Source organism: Hyperolius riggenbachi, chromosome 12 (assembly GCF_040937935.1).
Source record: "Hyperolius riggenbachi isolate aHypRig1 chromosome 12, aHypRig1.pri, whole genome shotgun sequence".
In the NCBI taxonomy this organism is placed as follows: domain Eukaryota; kingdom Metazoa; phylum Chordata; class Amphibia; order Anura; family Hyperoliidae; genus Hyperolius; species Hyperolius riggenbachi.
The window spans coordinates 67,956,613-67,977,753 of NC_090657.1; the positions used below are offsets into that span (position 1 = coordinate 67,956,613).

The window sequence follows — 21,141 nt, forward strand, 5'->3', positions numbered from 1 at the left end:
GGGTGTTAAGGGGCTCACCTGCCACCTTCTTTGATCTCTCTCCACTTCAGCTTACCAAAAGGACCACGAGGGGTCCCCAAATCTCCTACCTTGCCTAGGGCCCCATTACATCTTCATCTGTCTCGGGCCTGTAGATCCCTTACCACTAATCACCCTGACTGCTCAGAGAAAATTCACCAGCATATGTAAACACTTTAAAAAAAATCTGCATTCTGTCTATAATCATTCGGAAGATTATTGATCCGGTTTATGTGAATCAACAGGGACTGCATAAGAATATGACCATGATACATAAACCGAGTGATCATAGGACCAGACTGCAGAGACCAATTGACCACAGTGTCGTATCTCAGAGACCAAATGACAACAAGGTCATGTTACAAAGACAAACTACAAAGCCATGTACCAGGACTGAGTGACCATAAAATCATATTACAGAGACTGGGTGACCAGAGTCATATTATAGACCAGGGGTCTCAAACTCAATTTACCTGGGGGCCGCAGGAGGCAAAGTCTGGATGAGGCTGGGCCGCATAAGGAATTTCACAATCGCGACGCATCGCCGCCTCTGCCCGCCCCTCTCACTCTTCCTTCACAGAGAGAGGCGGGGAGAGGCGGCGATCCGTGTGTCGATTGACATCAGGAGAGGCAGAGCTGAAGCTGAAAGCTCTGCCCCTTCCAGGGAATGCCAGCGGATTCTCCCCTGGGCGATTTGAGGGCTCTGCAGCCCTCGTTTAGCGGCGGGGATGCGGCAGATTACTTGGGAGCACTGAAGCGAACTATAAGGAAGCTTTTGCCGGCGAGGGCCACAAAATATTGTATCGAGGGCCGCAAATGGCCCGCGGGCCGCGAGTTTGAGAATCCTGTTATAGACCATAGCCCCTTAATTGAAAGTGTCATTAGGGCCTTGCTGTAACATAGATTGTAGTGTAACTATTTCAACTAATGTACCCTTCTTAAACTTGAAGATTGTATACAAATGTAAGCAGAGTGGCGCAGCAGAAGTGTGCTGGGCCCATAACCCAGAGGTTGATGGATCGAAACCATCCTCTGCTAAGCATAATTTCATTTTTGCACCTCACTTTATCGCATGGGCAAAACGGTTTCCATAGCCCTGTAAGAGAAAGTGTAATAAGGGCCCTGCCGTAACATAGATATTACGGTAGTTAAGACTACTCCTGGGTTTTTCTTCTAGTTGAAGAGATGAGTGAACTGTGACACCACACTTAAAAAACAAAACAAAAACAAAACAAAAAAAGCAAACAGAGAAGCTTCCCAATATTGGAGCATTGGATTTGGTAAAGTCTTAAGCCAATGTGTTGTAAGACACAAGTAAGCTTTATGTTAGCAGGAATGGTTGCATGGCCACCTAGCTTTTCATCCTTCCCAGGCCAGCTAAGCTGGCTTCAGCCTGTAGTGTTGGTGGTATAGTGGTGAGCATAGTTACCCTCCAAGCAGTTGACCTGGGTTTGATTCCTGGCCAATGTATGTGAGCGTGCTTTTGACATCCTACAAATCCCTGGAAGACAAGATCCTCCTTCTCCAGAGGGGGAGGAGGGGAGGAGGGAACTGTTGTGTGGTGCTATATAAGGAATAACAATCAGCCAGGAACAAGCTAATAAGACTACAAGAGCCTAACTAAGCTTCCCCTAGCAGAGTCTGTCAGCAGCTGTCCCTTCACTAATTACTGTAGGCAGATGAGTGAGTACTGATAGAGAACCTTGCCTTTTATAAGGGGGGGGGGGGGGCTCTAGGAGTGAGTGTAGTCTGATTGGCTACAATCTGCCTGCTGACTGTGTTATAGAGGGTCAAAAATAATGGAGCATTAGGGGGGCGAACCGAATTTCCGCAAAAGTTCGCCTTTGCCGTTCGGCCCATCTCTAGTGACCATAGGGTTATGTTACAGAGATTAGGTGACCAGATAAGCATATTATAGAGACCATGTGACCATAGGATCAAGTTACAGAGATTAGGTGACCAGAGAGGCATATCATAGAGACCATGGGACCATAGGGTTTTGTTACAGAGATTAGGTGACCAGAGCGGCATATCATAGAGACCATGTGACCATAGGGTTATGTTACAGAGATAAGGTAACTAGAGAAGCATATTATAGAGACCATGTGACCATAGGGTTATGTTACAGAGATTAGGTGACCAGAGAAGCATATCATAGAGACCATGTGACCATAGGGTTATGTTACAGAGATTTGGTAACCAGAGTGGCATATTATAGAGACCATGTGACCATAGGGTTATGTTACAGAGATAAGGTAACCAGAGAAGCAGGGGCGTAGCTAGAAATGACTGGGCCCCATAGCAAAAAAAAAAATTATGGCCCCCCCCCCCACGACCTTCCAACCCCACGGACCTCAGACCTCCCACCCAAACATTTTGTGGAGAAATCTGATTTCCCCACAAAATGCACCCAGATTGGCGGCAGATTTCCCCACAATATGCACCCAGATTGTCGGCAGATTTCCCTACAATATGCACCCAGATTGTCGGCAGATTTCCCCACAAAATGCACCCAGTTTGGCGGCAGATTTCCCCACAAAATGCACCTAGATTGTCGGCAGATTTCCCCACAATATGCAACCAGATTGCTGGCAGATTTCCCTACAATATGCAACCAGATTGTCGGAAGATTTCCCCACAAAATGCAACCAGATTGCTGGCAGATTTCCCTACAATATCCAACCAGATTGTTGGCAGATTTCCCCACAATATGCAACCAGATTGTTGGCAGATTTCCCCACAATATGCAACCAGATTGTTGCCAGATTTCCCCACAATATGCAACCAGATTGTTGCCAGATTTCCCCACAATATGCAACCAGATTGTTGCCAGATTTCCCCACAATATGCAACCAGATTGTTGGCAGATTTCCCCACAAATTGCAACCAGATTGTGGGCAGATTTCCCAATAAAATGTAACCAGATTGGTGGCAGATTTCCCCACAAATTGCAATAAGATTGGTGGAAGATTTCCCCACAAATTGCAACGAGATTGGTGGCAGATTTCCCCACAAATTGCAACGAGATTGGTGGCAGATTTCCCCACAAATTGCAACCAGATTGTCAGCAGATTTCCCCACAGGGTAGGCAGATAGGTAGACGGGCGGGCAGGGTAGGCAGATAGGTAGACGGATGGGAGGGAAGGCATATAGGTAGCCAGGTGGTCAGTTAGGTAGCCGGGTGGCAGGGTAGGCAGTTAGGTAGCCGGGTAGGCAGTTAGGTAGCCAGGTGGGCGGGGAGGTAGCCGGGTGGGTGGACAGTTAGGTAGCCGGGTGGACAGTTAGGTAGCCAGGTAGCCGAGTGGACAGTTAGGTAGCCAGGTAGCTGGGTGGCCAGGTGGGTGGACAGTTAGGTAGCCAGGTAGGTGGATGGACAGTTAGGTAGCCGGGTAGGTGGACAGTTAGGTAGCCAGGTATGTGGACAGTTAGGTAGCCAGGTAGCCGGGTGGGTGGGTGGACAGTTAGGTAGCCAGGTAGCTGGGTGGGTGGACAGTTAGGTAGCCAGGTAGCCGGGTGGGTGGACAGGTAGGTAGTCGGGTAGGTGGGTGGATAGTTAGGTAGCCAGGTAGCCGGGTGGGTGGATAGTTAGGTAGCCAGGTAGCCGGGTGGACAGTTAGGTAGCCAGGTATGTGGACAGTTAGGTAGCCAGGGCGGGTGGGTGGACAGTTAGGTAGCCGGGGCGGGTGGGTGAGTGGGCAGACGAGTGGCTTAGTGGGGTAGGGCCTCCCTCCCTGACTGCCTTACCTCGGGGCCCCCCTCCTCCTATTATGAGCGGCGCGGGAGAGCGGCATATAGAGCAGGCTCCGGCGGGAGGACCAGCAGGCTCAGACGCTAGAGGTCCAGCTGCCTCCGGGCTACGGCGTCTCCTCTCTCTGTATGCTGTTCGCATTCGAGCAGCATACAGAGGAGACGCCGTAGCCCGGAGGCAGCTGGACCTCTAGCGTCTGAGCCTGCTGGACCTCCCGCCGGAGCCTGCTCTATATGCCGCTCTCCCGCGCCGCTCATAATAGGAGGAGGGGGGCCCCGAGGTGAGACAGGGAAGGGGGGGGGGGGGCCGGGCCGGAGCGCCGGCATTATTATAATAAAAAAAAAGTCCTCTCTTAGCTGAGGGCGGCGGGCCCCCTGTGACGTAGGGTTGCCGCGGGCCCTATAGCAACGCTATGGTTGCTATAGCGATTTCTACGCCGCTGCAGAGAAGCATATTATAGAGACCATGTGACCATAGGATCATGTTACAGAGATTAGGTGACCAGAGAGGCATATCATAGAGACCATGTGACTATAGGATCATGTTACAGAGATTAGGTGACCAGAGAGGCATATCATAGAGACCATGTGACTATAGGGTTATGTTACAGAGATTAGGTGACCAGAGAGGCATATCATAGAGACCAGGTGACCAGAGGGTTATGTTACAGAGATTAGGTGACCAGAGAGGCATATCATAGAGACCAGGTGACCAGAGGGTTATGTTACAGAGATTAGGTGACCAGAGAGGCATATTATAGAGACCATGTGACCATAGGATCATGCTATAGCGACTAGGAGACCAGAGGGTCATATTGCAGAGACCAGGTGACCAGAGGGTCATGTTGCAAATACCAGATGACCAGAGGGTCATTTTATAGAGATCATAGGATCACGTTACAGAGACTAGGTGGTCCAGAGGCTTATGTTACAGAGACCAGGTGACCAGGGGCTTATAGTATAGAGACCAGGTGACCGGAGGGTCATGTTACACAAGATCAGGTGACAATACAACACAGGAAGTTTACAGGTTTCTGCACTGAACTCCAATGTCCCTGCTTCTGTCATGTGATCTCTGATTTCACTTGCCCAAGATAAACTTGGAGGCTCAGTACCAGCTTTAGATGGAATAAAGGCAGTCACTGCAATGCACAGCTCAGCATGTTGCACTGCCCCCCTGTGCCACAAGCAGGAGTACAAGTGACAAACGGAAGAGGGATCCTAGTGGGCCACTTCTGCGTCTGGGCCCCATAGCAGCCACTGTGACTGCTATGACCATGCCCATAGTACTGAAGATGGATAACTGAAACAATCATGATTCCTCACTGATGTACAGTATGCAATATAAGCTATGTTGTGGTACCCATTAAAGTGGACCTAAACTCTTGCACAGGACAAAAGGAAAACATAGATAAATGCTCCCTGTTTGTAAACACAGGATGTTAACCCTGTGTCTGCTTCCATTAAACAGGAAGTAGACACACTACAGATTTATTCCAGGATTTGTATCTGCTGTAACAAAGAAATGTTTTTAGTTTAAAGGTTATTATGCTGCTGCTTATCTTTTAGAGTAGAGAGGAAGTTCTGAGTTTGAAGAAAATCCAGGACACGGAGTCACAGACAGAAATCCCTAAGTGACTAGTCATGTTTGCATCGCGACCATCTCCCTGATGCGGAGGAGCCCTGAAGCGCGTAATGCTTATATCATTAACATTAACAGACGGGCGGCATGGGGAGACTACTGCTGAGAATAGCTTTCACCATCAGATTTCTGGAAATAAAACTGGCATGTTTTAGCCCATCGGTCTGCGCGACAGCAGTGGACCAATAACGGTGGTCGTGCCAACTGGCGAGACGGACCGTATCTGGGAAGCAGGGATGGCGGCGTCTCAAACAAATAAACTCATGACTGTCTATGCAAATCAGACTCATTATGCAAATGAGGCAAGCAGGTCGCCTGGTAGAGGTCTGTGGCTGGGATATTCCCTGCCGTGACTGCTCCGTGTGTGACTGCCAAGGACACATTACATAGCTGCACCTTGCCACACCATGACTTGTACCTCCTATGCCTGTAACTCACTCACAGGGGCGTATTCCCTGCTGTGACTGCTCCGTGTGTGACTGCCAAGGACACATTACATAGCTGCACCTTGCCACACCATGACTTGTACCTCCTATGCCTGTAACTCACTCACAGAGGCGCATTCCCTGCAGTAACTGCTCCGTGTGTGACTGCCAAGGACACATTACATAGCTGCACCTTGCCACACCATGACTTGTACCTCCTATGCCTGTAACTCACTCACACAGGCGTATTCCCTGCAGTAACTGCTCCGTGTGTGACTGCCAAGGACACATTACATAGCTGCACCTTGCCACACCATGACTTGTACCTCCTATGCCTGTAACTCACTCACAGAGGCGTATTCCCTGCTGTGACGGCTCCGTGTGTGACTGCCAAGGACACATTACATAGCTGCACCTTGCCACACCATGACTTGTACCCCCTATGCCTGTAACTCACTCACAGAGGCGTATTCCCAGCGGTAACTGCTCCGTGTGTGACTGCCAAGGTCACATACATAGCTGCACCTTGCCACACCATGACTTGTACCTCCTATGCCTGTAACTCACTCACAGGGGCGTATTCCCTGCTGTGACTGCTCCGTGTGTGACTGCCAAGGTCACATACATAGCTGCACCTTGCCATACCATGACTTGTACCTCCTATGCCTGTAACTCACTCACAGGGGCGTATTCCCTGCAGTAACTGCTCCGTGTGTGACTGCCAAGGTCACACACAGAGCTGCACCTTGCCATACCATGACTTGTACCTCCTATGCCTGTAACTCACTCACAGAGGCGTATTCCCTGCGGTAACTGCTCCGTGTGTGACTGCCAAGGTCACATACATAGCTGCACCTTGCCATACCATGACTTGTATCCTCCTATGCCAGTAACTCACTCACAGAGGCGTATTCCCTGCGGTAACTGCTCCGTGTGTGACTGCCAAGGTCACATACATAGCTGCACCTTGCCACACCATGACTTGTACCTCCTATGCCAGTAACTCACTCACAGGGGCGTATTCCCTGCCGTGACTGCTCCGTGTGTGACTGCCAAGGTCACATACATAGCTGCACCTTGTCACACCATGACTTGTACCTCCTATGCCTGTAACTCACTCACAGAGGCGTATTCCCTGCTGTGACGGCTCCGTGTGTGACTGCCAAGGTCACATACAGAGCTGCACCTTGCCACACCATGACCTGTACCTCCTATGCCTGTAACTCACTGCTTTCTAGAGGGTTACCCTCGATCACAAAGCCCATGCAAACCATGTATTGATTAGGTAAATAACAGGAAGTATTGACTGAAGACGTTAGAATGATCCAAAACACAGATCTGCAATTTGCAATAATCTGAATCGCGACTGTGAAAGGTATTTAACAGAGAAGGTTTACCACTTTGGAACGCCTGATGAAATCTGATGAAAATTGGTGCCACCAAGAGCATGTCTGATCAACAATTCGACCATTTCGGGCCAAAATTGGTCACATGTATCGATTGGACATGCTGTCAAATCTCAGGCCGACATGCTCGATCGGGTGCGCAGTGGTAACTGTGTGTGATAATCAAAAGCGACAAATGCGACAGAAACCCCTGGCTGCTTTCCCCCACAATGTTCTATAGTCCCCACCAGTGCTCGTGCAGTTATACTTTGCATGTCTGCCATCCACCCTGAGTGTCCGTGCCCTATTTCTGCATTTGGGCCGATGTGACTACCAGCATATAGCACATGGGACGTGTGTGACATCAGTGTGTGTGTGTGTGTGTGTGTGTGTGTGTGTGTGTGTGTGTGAATCGGGGGGAGCGGGGGAAGACACATAAAACATTAGGACAACAGCAGGCGGGGGCAGCGTCACATGGCCATTTCCCGAAAGATTTCATGCTGAAATTGAGACTTGATCAGAGAGCGTGGCGTCCAAAATTGCTAGATCTATGTCCACCTTTATACAGCCAAAAAACAGTAGAGAACTTGGCAACAAAGAGCCATGGCCCAAAACATTGATCACAAGGTTAAGAAAAGCTCAAGAGGCGATCAAAGGGTGTGGGTGCATGAAGTGGATGAAAAAGCAGAGGCAGCAGCTAGCCAAGATGCTTCTAAAGAACTGGACAGAATCACCAAAGTTTTATTTAAGAAAGGTTTAAGAAGAAGCTGTTCTGTTTGTAAATTTGAAGGGCTTCTTACAATGCAAACATCTCAGGCGATGGGCAGAACATTCTTGAGAGTTCAAGAGCAAACAGAAAGAATGGGAGCCATCAACCCACGGAACAAAGATTCTGATCTATCACCACACAGTCCTACCACTTAGGGGATTAAAGGAGACTTAAGATGGAAAAAGAATAGGAGAAGCCCTTGGAGTAGATAACATAACTCCTGATGTGCAAAAAGATGGACTGCAAGACCTTAGCTAAAATCTTAAAACCCCTCTTCCAAAAGATCTGGAATGAAGAGAAATCACCTGCAGAATGGAATAAAGGGTTGACTGTTGAAATGCCTAAAAATGGAAATAGAATGGTTTGTAACAACTGAAGAAGAATTATTATTCTTTCTTGCCAAGTAAAGTGTTCTAAAGGGTCACATTAAATTGTATTAAAGTCAACGGGCATTAATGAAAAAAAAAATGAGCCAGATACTTACCTAATACCTAAAGAGAGGGAAGGCTCTGGGTCCTATAGAGCCTTCCCCTCCATTATGTGCTGGCTCCCTCGTTTGAATCCCCTACCGTGGGGGACTTCGGAAGTCTTCGGGAGCCAAGTCCTCCTGAAGACAGTGGGCTCCATATCGCGCACGCGCGACAGAGGGCACTTGCGTGTTTGCAGTATGGAGTGGCCTGTTTTCAGAAGCACTCACGCTCCCGAGGACTTTCAGTCTCCTTATTCGGGCAGAGAGAGCAATATTTGACCAAACTGGTTGAATACTGCTAATGGTGAGCCAGCCTTGGAACAGGGACCGAGAGAGGAGAGGGAAGGCTCTATGGGACCCAGATTCTTCCCTCTCCATAGGCAAGCATCTGGTTTATTTTTTTTTATATTGGTTCCCATTGACTTTAAGGACTCTGTTGAATAGAAGATTCAAAAAGTAAAAGCAAAACAGCCTGTGCGCAATACTTTAGATATGATATATAAATTTCACTGGAATACTGGAATAAAGCAAGGAAAGATTATAGGATATATAGACGCTAGGAGGGAGTTCAGTCACATACATGGATTATCACCGCTCGGTCACTTTAGCGCAGGGTGAGCCGAATGACGGCTCACCCTGCTGCCACTCGAATTCTGGATGGCATGATTACTATTCCCCCCCCCCTCCAAGTCATAGCAACTTGGAGGGAGAAGTAATTTGGGGCCCGGTGATCGCTCTATACGGTGATGATGACATTGGATTATGAACCCTGCTGAGAGCGGGAGAGTTAGTAATATCAACTGTTAAATATATTCTGGTATGTGATTCAGATATTACTGCAGCCAAAGAGATAAGTAGGTAGGACTGCCAGGTAACTGGTATTGTTTAAAAGGAAATAACTTTGGCAGCCTTCTTATGTCTCTCACTTCAGATACCCTTTAAAGCGGGATTGTCGTCTACAAAATTAAATTCCATTTACCCACTGCTCTGTGCTTATTATGTAGTCTACATGCAGTCTGCAGTGCAAGCGTTCCAATATAATCATAAATGTTTCTGCTGTAATGAATATTATCTCAGTCAGCCTCGCTCCTTTCTGGTACATTGCCGGGGAGAGGGAAGCTTGTAATCTCCTCATTGATTGTCTGAGGGCGGTTTAGTGTGACATGAGGCTGAGAAGGGAAATACACCTCACCCTTCTGCAGAAGCTGCTGAAATACAATCTATGCTGTGCTCACATGTCACAGTGCAGTTTCTAGAAGAAAAAGAGAGTAAGGGAGGATATGACATCAGGATTGGCTTCAGTCAGAGGCAGTAAAGATGGAAAATGCCTGGAACCGTTTTCTCTTTATTTACCCCTCCTGGCGGTCTATTAAAAACCGCCAGGGGGCAGCGCAGCAGTTTATTTAGTTTTTTAAAATCATGTAGTGAGCCTAGGGCTCGCTACATGACAGCCGCTGTGCAGCGGCTTCCCCCCACCCTCTTCGATCGCCGCTGGCGGTCAAGCCCGTCCGGAAATCCCTTTCTGAACGGGATTTCCATTAGGGCTTTCCCTGTCGCCAGGGCGACGGGCGGGATGACGTCATCGACGTTGTGACCTCAAAGGGAGTCCCGATGCACCCCTCAGCGCTGCCTGGCACTGATTGGCCAGGCAAGGCAAGGGGTCTGGGGGGGGGGCGGCGCGGTGCGGCGGGCGGCGGCTAATCGGTGGGGAGCGGCGGCGATCGGAGTGCACACGCAGCTAGCAAAGTGCTAGCTGCGTGTTGCAAAAAAAAATAAATTATGCAAATCGGCCCAGCAGCTTACCCGCCAGGAGGGTTACTATATAAAATAAACTTAAATCAAGGTGGAAAGTGCAATGCCTGTTACATATGTAGAACAAGTATTTATCTACTTGCATATGTGTTTTTTTTCCTGGGATAGTATGGATGTCCCTGCTATATAGACAGGAAACCAGTCTATTTTTCCTGATATTGTTCTGCAACAATAATATGTATCAAGTAAAGAGAGGGATCTTGGTCATACATTCCAACCCCCCCCCCCCCCCCCCCAAAATAAAATTGAAAGCAATAAAGTGCCATTAGAGCTATTAGAGAGCAATTTTACTGAACATGACCGAATGTTCCCATTTCATATAAATGAACGTGATAAATCAATAGTTACTATGGCCACGAATATACAGTATATATATATATATATATATATATATATATATATATATATATATATATGCAGCATCCGCTTGTGATTTTTCTCCAGCAGTTATTACGGATCCTCAAGCTTCCCCTCCTCCTCTCCTGACTCACATCCCCTCTTCCCTTATTTGTGGTGGTGATGGATGACACTAGTAGGTAGCTCCATCCATCCACGCACCAAGCTCATTTAGACAGAGGTAGACTTTTGGGGAAGGCCTTTCTCTAGATCTCGCCGACTCCCTCTGGGTTGGTCTGACGGATGTATTTGATTAAAGTTTTTTTTTCTCTTCTTCCTTTTGTTGAGGGATCAATATTTTCATCATTACTACATTCAGTCTCTTTATAAAAAGTCATTCCCGCAGACAGTGCACCGAAGCAGCAGAATAAAGGTGTTACTCAATACTGCGGCCCGATCGACCTTTCGATTTGATAATGTTATCGCATCAGAAGAGAATAGGTGCAGCAACATTGCCACCCAATCGAGGTTTTCGTCGCTTTCCAGACTATATCGGTCTAATGGATCAATCATAAATGCTGGAAAATCTCATTCGCAAGGACTCGATTGGTTACATGGCAATAACAGTGTTCATCACCATTATCACCAGCCCTGAGGGACCCCCAGCTGTGTCCCCCCAACTGTAAAGTGTCCCCCCCCATGCCTGTGTGCAATGTTATTATTATTTAGTAATCATATAGCGCCAACACCTTCCGCAGTGCTGTATAGAGTATATTTTCTTCTCACTTAATTGTCCCTCTGAGGGACTCACAATCTAATCCCTAACGTAGTCATATGTATGCATAGCTCCCAACTGTCCCTTTTTTGGAGGGACAGTCCCTCTTTGGGAGCCCTGTCCCTCTTTCCTCCTCATTTGTCCCTCTTTCAGCACTTTGTCCTTCTTTCTATGTAAATATATATATTTCTCTACAAAAAAATGTGTTTGATTGACTCTAAATGAAGGAAAATGAACCAGAATAAAAAAGACCAGTGTGGTTTGAATTATAAAACAACATATTTTTCTTATGAAATCTTTATGGTATGCGTGATTAGGGGTATGACAGAGGTGTGATAGGGGCGTGGCTTAAGTGTCCCTCTTTCTCATCTGAAAAAGTTGGGAGGTATGTGTATGTATCGTGTAGTCAGTGTATGTATTATAGTCTAGGGCAGTGATGGTTAACCTTGGCACTCCAACTGTGGTGGAACTAAAAGTCCCATGAGGCATTGCAATACTCTGACAGCTCTAAGCATAACTCAGGGAGGCAGAGGCATGATGGGATTTGTAGTTTTGTCACAGCTGGAGTGCCAAGGTTAGCCATCACTGGTCTAGGGCCAATTTAATGGGAAGCCAATTAACTTATCTGTATGTTTTTGGGATGTGGGAGGAAACTGGAGTGCACGGAGGAAACCCACACAGACATGGGGAAAGCATACAGACTCCATGCAGATAGCGCCCTGGCTGGAATTCGAACCGGGGACCCAGCATTGCAAGGCCAGAGCACTAACCACTGTGACACCACGCTGCCAGTGTTTTAAAGTCTCACCTAGCCACAGTCTACAAAATACATGATCGGCTCCTCTGTTCCTTTTCTATATAGTATCAATCGGCTAATAGTTACGCATCAGGCACCCAACTCACTTCCTGTGTGCCCGATTAGTGATACTTTCTATAGACGTCTATTCGATGCCTGTCGCCCAAATCGCCTGCTTTTCTTAGTATACCCTGATCCCACACAGCAGAGTTTTCAGCACCAGTGTGTGAGCTGTAACTGCATAGTACTGGTAACATGGTAATCCTGTATAATAAAATGTGTCCCTATGTCTGTGCGTCGTGCCTGGCGCGCATGCGTGGCACGTGCATGGACTTCGGCCAGCGCAGGTCAGGAGCAGGGAGACAGGGGTGTGCGCATGCGTGTGTTTTGGGTGTGCGCGCATTGCAGGGGAAGGGGAGGGGGGCCGAGGCCCAATGCCCGTTTTTTTAACAGACGGGCCTTTAATCTAGTAACATAATAAGTTCATTGCTAGCAGAATTAATTTGAAGGTGAAAGGCTTTCTAAGGCCAGCTATGATAATGCTGCTGTTAAAGCAGACCTGAACTCCAAACTTCCTCTCTGCTCTAAAAGATAAGCAATAGCATAACAACCTTTAAATCTGCAGTGTTTCTACTTCCTGCTTTCATGGAAGCAGACAAAGGGTTAACATCCCCAATGGGGATCGCCTGATGCTGGATACATGTGCTGTCACTTGACCGGCTTTGGGTCAGGTGACACGTCAACTTCCGTGCACCGTGCCAGAAAGCCGCTAGGTTCCTGCAAGGAGGTATGGGGAAGGCTGTCAGACATCGCTGGAGGCTCGGTAAGTATGCAAAATGCCTCCAAAACTACCCCAAATCCCCCCCAAATCCTAGTCCCCGTTATCCCTCGGGCATGCAGGTTAGTTGAGACTTCCGGTTACCTGAATTCCGGATATCCGGGACTCTGCTTTAGCGGAGTCTGACAAATTTCTGTGCTGGAACAGCTGAGGGCTCAAATTACACTTGTGATTATTTGAATATGAGGGAAAATTAGGCTCTTCTCTCTAAAAACACACAGGGTGCATTTCTCTGTGTTTTCCTTGTGTCTTGTGTCTTATCAGGTCCCCTTTAAAGCAAATCTGTAGTTTAAAAAAGCCAGATACTTAGCTATGGAGAGGGAAGGCTGTGGATCCAATTGAGATTTCCCTGTCCCCTCTCGGTCTCCTTGTTCTAGTGCTGTCCCCCAGTAAAGGTACGTCACCACCGGGTAACCGCAGAACACATCGGAAGCACTTGTGTCCCCGACCTCGAGTGCGTATAAAGAAGCGCAGCTCCGTACTGTGTTGACGTGTGAGTGTGCGCTCGCAAATGCACCATACAGAGCCGCCCATCTTCAGATGCACTTGGAGACACGAGTGCTCTCTAGGCCTTCCCAAGGGCGTATTTGACCAGGTGGTCTAAAATGTGGAATGGAGCTGACAACACTGAATGAAACGAGGGGACTGAGCAAGGGCAGGGAAGGCGCTGTAATATCCAGAGCCTTCCATCGTCATAGGTGAGTACAGGCCCGGATTTACAGCACAGGAGCCTATAGGCACAGATGTCCAGCCACCCTAGACTTTGGCCTCTATGGAGCTACAAACCCTGCTTGCGCTGGCATGCCCAGCTGTCACTTCTACCTTACTTCCCTTGCCCGTCATAGCTACTGGTGTCCCTTAGCATTAGGTAGCCAGAGGTAACCTCAGTATTAGTGGTTAGTGGTGCCTCCGACTAAAGGGAGGAATGCCGAGTGCTATGTGAGTGTCCTCTCATTTACACTCTGCTCGGGGCTCTTCATAGGGAAGGAGGGTGGGAGGCACTAGAGGAGGGGAGTGAGACACTTTTCCATCATCAGGCGCCTGTAGGCACGTGCCTACTGTGCCTTATGGTAAATCCGGCCCTAGGTGAGTACCATAACTGTTTTCGTTTGTATATTTCACCTCAATATCAACAATATCACAATCTGTTATAAAATTGCAAAATCAGCGCTGCTCACGTTTTTTTCCCAATTAAATGTTGTTGAAAATGTCCTTTAAAAAACCCACAGACTTTATAAGTAGGATGAATTCTACCAGGTGACTAGTGTAAGCAGTGGAATCATTTTTAGGGTCATTTTGCTATCTTATCATAAAGCAGGAATGTAAGGTTCTGAATGAAAGAAAAAAACCCTTTGTTCTGCTTCCTTTGTTTTCCTTGCACAACACGCAGCTGTAGAAAAAGTTGAAAACATTGGATACTGCTGGTTAGCACAAATCTAGTTACTCTCAGTACTGAAACTGTGATTAAATTTACTTCTGGCCTACCTGAAATTGATTGTCTGCCCAACAGTTGCAGGGAGATGTTTATTTGATCAGAGGACTCAGCGGGTGATTGGAGCCACCTATAGTGAACGGGCAGAAAAATCAAGATTAGAATACATTCCTATGGTAGCAACACAATGAGGAGCAGCTCTAAACATGGATGGAATGAGATGAGCAGGATTCAGTTATCATACAGCTGTACAGAGTAGAGACCTTATGAAATGTGGCAATTCAAGTGGAGCTGAACTCTTGTACAGGACAGAAGGAAAAGTTTGAGAAATGCAACCTGTATGTATTTAGAGAGTTTAGCCTGTCTAATTCCCCCTCCTCTGTGATTAATCACCACCGTGATTTGATCTCTCAGCTCAGGAATCTCCTCTGCCAGTATGGGCATCCACAACTAGGGACAAAATGGGGCGATCCCCCCCCCCCCCCAGCTGTCCCCGCTGCCTATAATGTAAAACAGCAGCCAGCGTCAGACCTCCGATCAGCCGGTGACCAGTGAGTGCGGGCGCTAGGTCCTCGCGGACACTGCACTGATATGCAGAAGTGACATCACTTCCTCATATGAAGCGCGGTGTCCACGGGGTTACCGGGGGTACAATCTGCTTGTTGCTAGATTGCTTTGTTTATTTGAGGCTTGACAATCAGCCTCCTCCTCACCGTCATCTCCATGGCAGACTTACCCCCCCCCCCCCCCCCGCCATTCTCCGCCTCTGTTAGCTTCCTCCAATAGGAAGCCAAGGAGGACTTCCAGATTGTCGCTAGACTGGCGATCTTTTAAGGGGGACAGCAGGGCACTGGGGGAGCTAGCAGCGGAGATAGAATGACTCAGAGGCATGTAGCTGTGCACATGACATGCCTCTGGGCAGGGGCTTATCTGGGTACTATAGAGCCTATGGCAAACACTGAAATTGCGCCCCCACCCCTGGTTGGAGCCCATTTTCCCTCTAAAACCTGCATCCTCTCTTGTGTCCATGTGTTATGGTTGCCTTTGTTTTTTGGCTCGGATATTGCTGAAGTTACTTTTTTTAGAAATATCTCGTATTTCCTCTCTGTCCTCTTTACACTAAACCAAGTGAGCCCTACATACATAAATGAAGTAGCCATGTTCTCCGGATAACAGAATTGACCTTAGTTCCGAGTGACAGGGAGACATGGGGCATAGCACAGGGACAGGCATGAGGCACAGCACAGGGGCAGACATGGCAACCATGGTGCTGTGGCGCCCATGGCATGAGCCATGCCTGCACCCCTCTAGATACGCCTCTGCCTCTGGGTCCTATTAGGATTTCAATATTCTGCCTAGGGTTCTCTTTAAGCATTACCCCATTTGGTAAAATCACCAACTAGTGATGTAAATTACCGACTTACTGAGACTTACAGAGCAGGGATTAGTGAACTGAACCATATTTTTTCGGTATATTACCGTACATCTACCGCATGCGGGAAATCTTAATGAATTTGGAAAAAAAGTGTAACATACCAAATGCGGTATTTTACTGACCTAAATGATTTTACCCAACTGCCCTTAGGAAATTGTGGCCGTTGTCTCCTACACTGGCACACCTTGGCCTCCATTCACCAAATGCCTGTGAAATTAGCATGCGCATGCAGTACCTGCAGTATTTACACAAGTGACGAAGCACAACTCGGGAATTCATGGTGGTTGCAGCTTTGAAACGTTGCTTGCTGTCACACCTACAGCATGCGACTTTTAGAGAGTTTTGACGGGCTGCCACACTGGCAGTGATGGGACCCACTTGAGTTCCTAAGCTGATTAGCAGTGGGGAGGCCAGTTGATAACTGTTATCAGTGAACCATATTATAGCAGCACTCGGTAGGAAAGCAGTTAAAGAGAAACTATAAACCAGGATTAAACTTCATCCCAATCAGTAGCTGATAAGCCCTTTTACATGAGAAATCTATTCCCTTTCTCAAACGGATCATCAGGGGGCTCTGAATGGCTGATATTGTGGTGAAACCGCTCCCAGAGTGTGATGTCAGGATCACAGTGCAAACATCCCACTTTGGGAGCCTTGTTTCATTGTGGGAAATATCAGCTGTTTCCAGCTGCCAATATTGTGGCGCAACCCCTCCCACAGGAAACTGTGAGGACCATGGTCCTAGCAGTTTTCTGTCTGTGAACCTTGTTGCTTTGTGGGAAATAGCTATTTACAGCTGTTTCCAACTGCGAAAAAAGCAAGCAGCAGCTACTGCCACTGACACTACCTGCCAGCAGTAAAAATGTCACCAGGTGATAAATGTCAGAATGTAAATCAGGGAGAGGAAAGCTTTTACAATGGGCAAACACTGACTAAATCATTTATACATAATTATTACATTATTTTCACTATAGTTCCTCTTTAACTTCATTCCAATCAGTAGCTGTTACCCCCTTTCCCCACGAGAAATCTTTACCTTTTATCGAATAAATCATCAAGGGGTCTGTATGGCTGATATTGTGGTGAAACCCCTCCCACAGTGTGATGTCATGGCCATGGTCCTGACAGTTTGCGGTCTGTGAGCCTCATTGCTTTGTGGGAAATAACGGCTTTTTTCAACTGCCAAGCAAGCCGCATCCCCCTCTCTGCAGTGCTGCTCAACAGGATACCGGATATCCGAATAGACTCGGATATCCGACTTTTTTAGGCCTATCCGATCGGATCCGGATTCCGGATAGCTGGTCCAGTATCCGGATAGCTATCTGCGGATAGTTGGCTGGGCTATACGGATATCCGCGGATAGTACGGATATCCGCGGATATCTGGACCAGTGAAACACTGCATGAGGTCCAGACGTCATGGGAGCCAATCAGAGGGCTCCCAGCAGAAGCACCAGAAACCAATCACGAGGGGAACCCTGGCCAGCCCCACCTGACCTCATTAAGCCAATCAGAGGCCTCCCAGCCTAAACCCTGGCTCCCAATCACAGAAAGGAACACTGGCCAGCCCCCCTGGTATAATAAGGAGGGCTGACATGATGAGACAGATCGTCCTGGCTTGCTGAATGCTTCCTGAGAGACATGCTCCTGCTCCATTGCTGGTGCCCTACAAAGGGCTGTACATAGTTATAAACCTAAGCTGTTCAGTGATTAACCCCTTCACTATCACTACAGTATAGTTAAATCATTCATTTGCTTGATTGATGTCATAAATGTGACATTAAGAGTGTGTGCTGCAGTGCTGCTGCAGCTGCCTGCTATGTGATTGTGTGTGTGTTGTACACACACCAGGCCAGGTGCTGCCTGCCTGCCACGAGCAAACACGTGCAAAGTGCCACGTGAAAACACATGCACAGTGCAAACACGTGCAAAGTGCAAACACGTGCAAACTGCAAAAATGTGCAAACACGTGCAAACACATGCAAAAATGTGCAAACACGTGCAAACACGTGCAAAGTGCCACTTTGCACATGGCACTTTGAACGTGTTTGCACGTGTTTGCACTTTCCACATTTTTGCACTTTGCACGTGTTTGCACTTTGCACATTTTTGCACGTGTTTGCACGTGTTTGCACATTTTTGCATGTGTTTGCACATTTTTGCATGTTTGCGCGTGTTTGCACATTTTTGCACGTGTTTGCACATTTTTGCATGTGTTTGCGCGTGTTTGCACAATTTTGCATGTGTTTGCACGTGTTTGCACTTTGCACATTTTTGCACGTGTTTGCACATGTTGGCACTTGGCACTTTGCACATGGCACATGGCACTTTGCCCTTGGCACTTTGCATTTGGCACTTGGCCCTTTGCACTTGACACTTGGCCCTTTGAACTTGGCCCTTTGCATTAGGCACTTGGCCCTTTGCACTTGACACTTGGCCCTTTAAACTTGGCACTTTGCATTAGGCACTTGGCCCTTTGCACTTGACACTTGGCCCTTTGAACTTGGCCCTTTGCATTTGGCACTTTGCACTTGGCCCTTTGCACTTGACACTTGGCCCTTTGCACTTGGCCCTTTGCACTTGACACTTGGCCCTTTGCACTTGGCCCTTTGCACTTGACACTTGGCCCTTTGCACTTGGCCCTTTGCACTTGACACTTGGCCCTTTGAACTTGGCCCTTTGCATTTGGCACTTTGCACTTGGCCCTTTGACAGCCTTTTTTTGTGTGGGGGGGGGGGGGGGGGGATTTTAAGTCCCCACATCATCAATTAGTGTTCCCCTTTGAAAAAGAATGATGCTACATGCCTAATTGACCCTTACAAACCTTTTTAAAGCAATTTAAAGGCCACTTCCGGTTTTCAATCCGGATATCCGAATCCGGTCGGATACTGGGGTCGGATATCCGAATCAGATTCGGATAGAAAAATTTTGAATTCGGATATCCGACCCGGATCGGATAGCGGGGTATCCGGATCCGAATCGGATTCGGATTTTGAAAAGGGGTATCCGAGCAGCACTGCCTCTCTGCATAGAACTCTCAGTAACAAACATTCCGTACAGATCACCTGGCAGAACTAAAGATGTCCCACCAGTGATAAGTCTCCGAACGTAAATCAGAGAGAGGTAAGATTTTACAATGGGCAAACACTGACTAAATAATCTATAAATGATTCATGTAAACAATAAGCAATGTTATTCATTATGTTATTTTCACTACCTTTTTTTCCCCCTGTTCTTCTGTTTCCTTCTGCCAGGTACTTTCTCTGAGCCCACTCGCGTCTTGTGTAAACTCCTCAGAGAGCGATAAAGCTTTGTATACATAATACAATACACCTACAGTATCTGCTGCAAGGCAATCCCCCAAGCTGTCACTTTTTCGCAGCCTTGACGTATCTTTGTCCTGCGGCTGACTTTGCTGTCACACCGCTCACTGGTAAAGGCCTGATCGCTGAACATGCACAGGGGATGCTGACATATCTCCGGATTATGGGGGAGAGAGGTTACAGCACTTCATTAGCATACCGCAACGCAAGTCATTTTCCAGGCAAAAATACCAAGTCGGTTTTTCACTTCAGACCCTAATCTGAAACCAGGTAGATGACAGCCGAAATAGGTATCAAGTTATCCTAGCTCGAAGTAGGCACCCAAATTATGGCTCAATGCCGATATTTCTATAGGCGCCTGTGGCGACATTGAGTAATGTCCTTTTCTTTTTGCGGTGGTGTTGGTGGTGATGAGGGGGTGGGCGGTTAGGTGTCATTGAGGTAGTTTTGGGGGGGGGGGGGGGTGTTAAAGTGAACCTGAGATAGTTCACTAGCAGTGGTGTGGCTAAGTAGCTGTGGGTCCTGATGCAAGTTTATAGTGGGGTCCCCCAAGCACTCATATACATAACAATTGATACGGCGCACCAAAACCTGCAATTGGCAACTACAGTGTCAGAGGTGCTAGAAGGGGATGGGGAACAGTTTGTTAATAATTACCACTATGCAGAGTATTTATAGAAGTGATTATTATGAGCACAGGACCAATAGAGAGCTAATACTGTAATTGAGGGAGGGCCCTTTTGGACCCCTCTGGCCCAAGGCCCCCGATGCGTTCGCAACCTCTGCAACCCCAATTGCTACGCCCCTGTTCACTAGCCCGTTTTTATGCTTACTTGGGGCTTATTCCAACCCCATGAGCACTGTGGCCTCCCTCGCCGTCCTGTTCAGTTTCACCGTTTTCCCGCAATAACTCCCAATAATACAGGCAGTTGCGCGCTTCTGCGCATGTGTGGCTCAGCCACGCAAGCATCCCTCATAGCGCTCCCGCATCCTGGAGTGTTCTGCGCCTGCACAGTAGTATTGCACAGTCGCAGAAAGCTCAGACTGTTGGGAGCGTGGCGGGTGCAGGCACACGGCCAAGCAGTGCATGCTTGGCCGTGTGGTAATATAAACACGGGCCAGTGTACCATCTTTGGAACATTTTAAGGGCTAGGTGTCAGGCAGGTAGTTTGTGCAGGTGGGTGGGATTTAGGGTTAGGAATCAGGTAGGTAGTTTGTGCAGGTGGGGGGGATGTAGGGTTGGAGTCCGGTAGATAGTTTGTGCAGGTGGGAGGTATTTAGAGTTAGGTGTCAGGCAAGTAGTTTGTGCAGCTAGGGGTGTTTTAAGGCTTAGGTGTCAGGTAGGTAGTTTGTGCAGGTGGGGAGGGGATTTAGGGTTAGGTGTCAGGAAGGTAGTTTGTGGAGGTAGAGGGGTTTTAAGGGTTAGGTGTCAGGTAAGTGGTTTGTGCAGGTAGGAGGGGTTTAAGGGTTAGGTGTCTGGTAAGTGGTTTGTGCAGGTAGGAGGGGTTTAAGGGTTAGGTGTCTGGTAAGCAGGGCCGAGGCCGAGGCATAGGCTGGAGAGGCTCCAGCCTCAGGGTGCAGTGTAGGAGGGGGCGCTCAATTCATTCAGCTGTCATTCCTAATTGTGTTTGAAGCAGAAAGAAATAAGAAAAGGGGATACATAGCAGTGACTGCAAGCCAGATAACTAGATATTAATTTGTTGGGGAGGTTGTGGGCCCTGTGGCGCTTCTTAGTCTAACAGCAATCAATGTGTGATGGCTGGGTTGGCAGGGATTGAGGGGCGCACTTTGGTGTCTCAGCCTTGGGTGCTGGAGGACCTTGTCCCAGCAGAGTGGTTTGTGCGGGTGGGGTTTTTTAAGGGTTAGGCATCAGGTAGGTAGTTTGTGCAGGTGTGTGTGTGTGTGTGGGGGGGGGGGACGCTTAGGGTTAGGTGTCAGGA

General features: G+C 47.9%; 1 protein-coding gene across 4 annotated transcripts in view; it reads right to left on the bottom strand.

Annotated features, from left to right (window-relative positions):
• The window catches only part of RALY (RALY heterogeneous nuclear ribonucleoprotein), a 226,402-nt gene that overhangs the window by 110,029 nt on the left and 95,232 nt on the right, over window positions 1–21,141 (bottom strand). For 2 of the 4 annotated variants that reach the window (XM_068262267.1, XM_068262266.1), the window contains exons 1-2: window positions 16,115–16,133; window positions 14,498–14,574 (exon numbers count right to left, since the gene is read on the bottom strand). The gene's annotated coding sequence lies outside the window, so the exon portion shown is untranslated. Of the gene's footprint in view, window positions 1–14,497; window positions 14,575–16,114; window positions 16,134–21,141 lie in introns of those variants that run through there. The other 2 variants (XM_068262268.1, XM_068262269.1) reach the window with 1 other exon arrangement.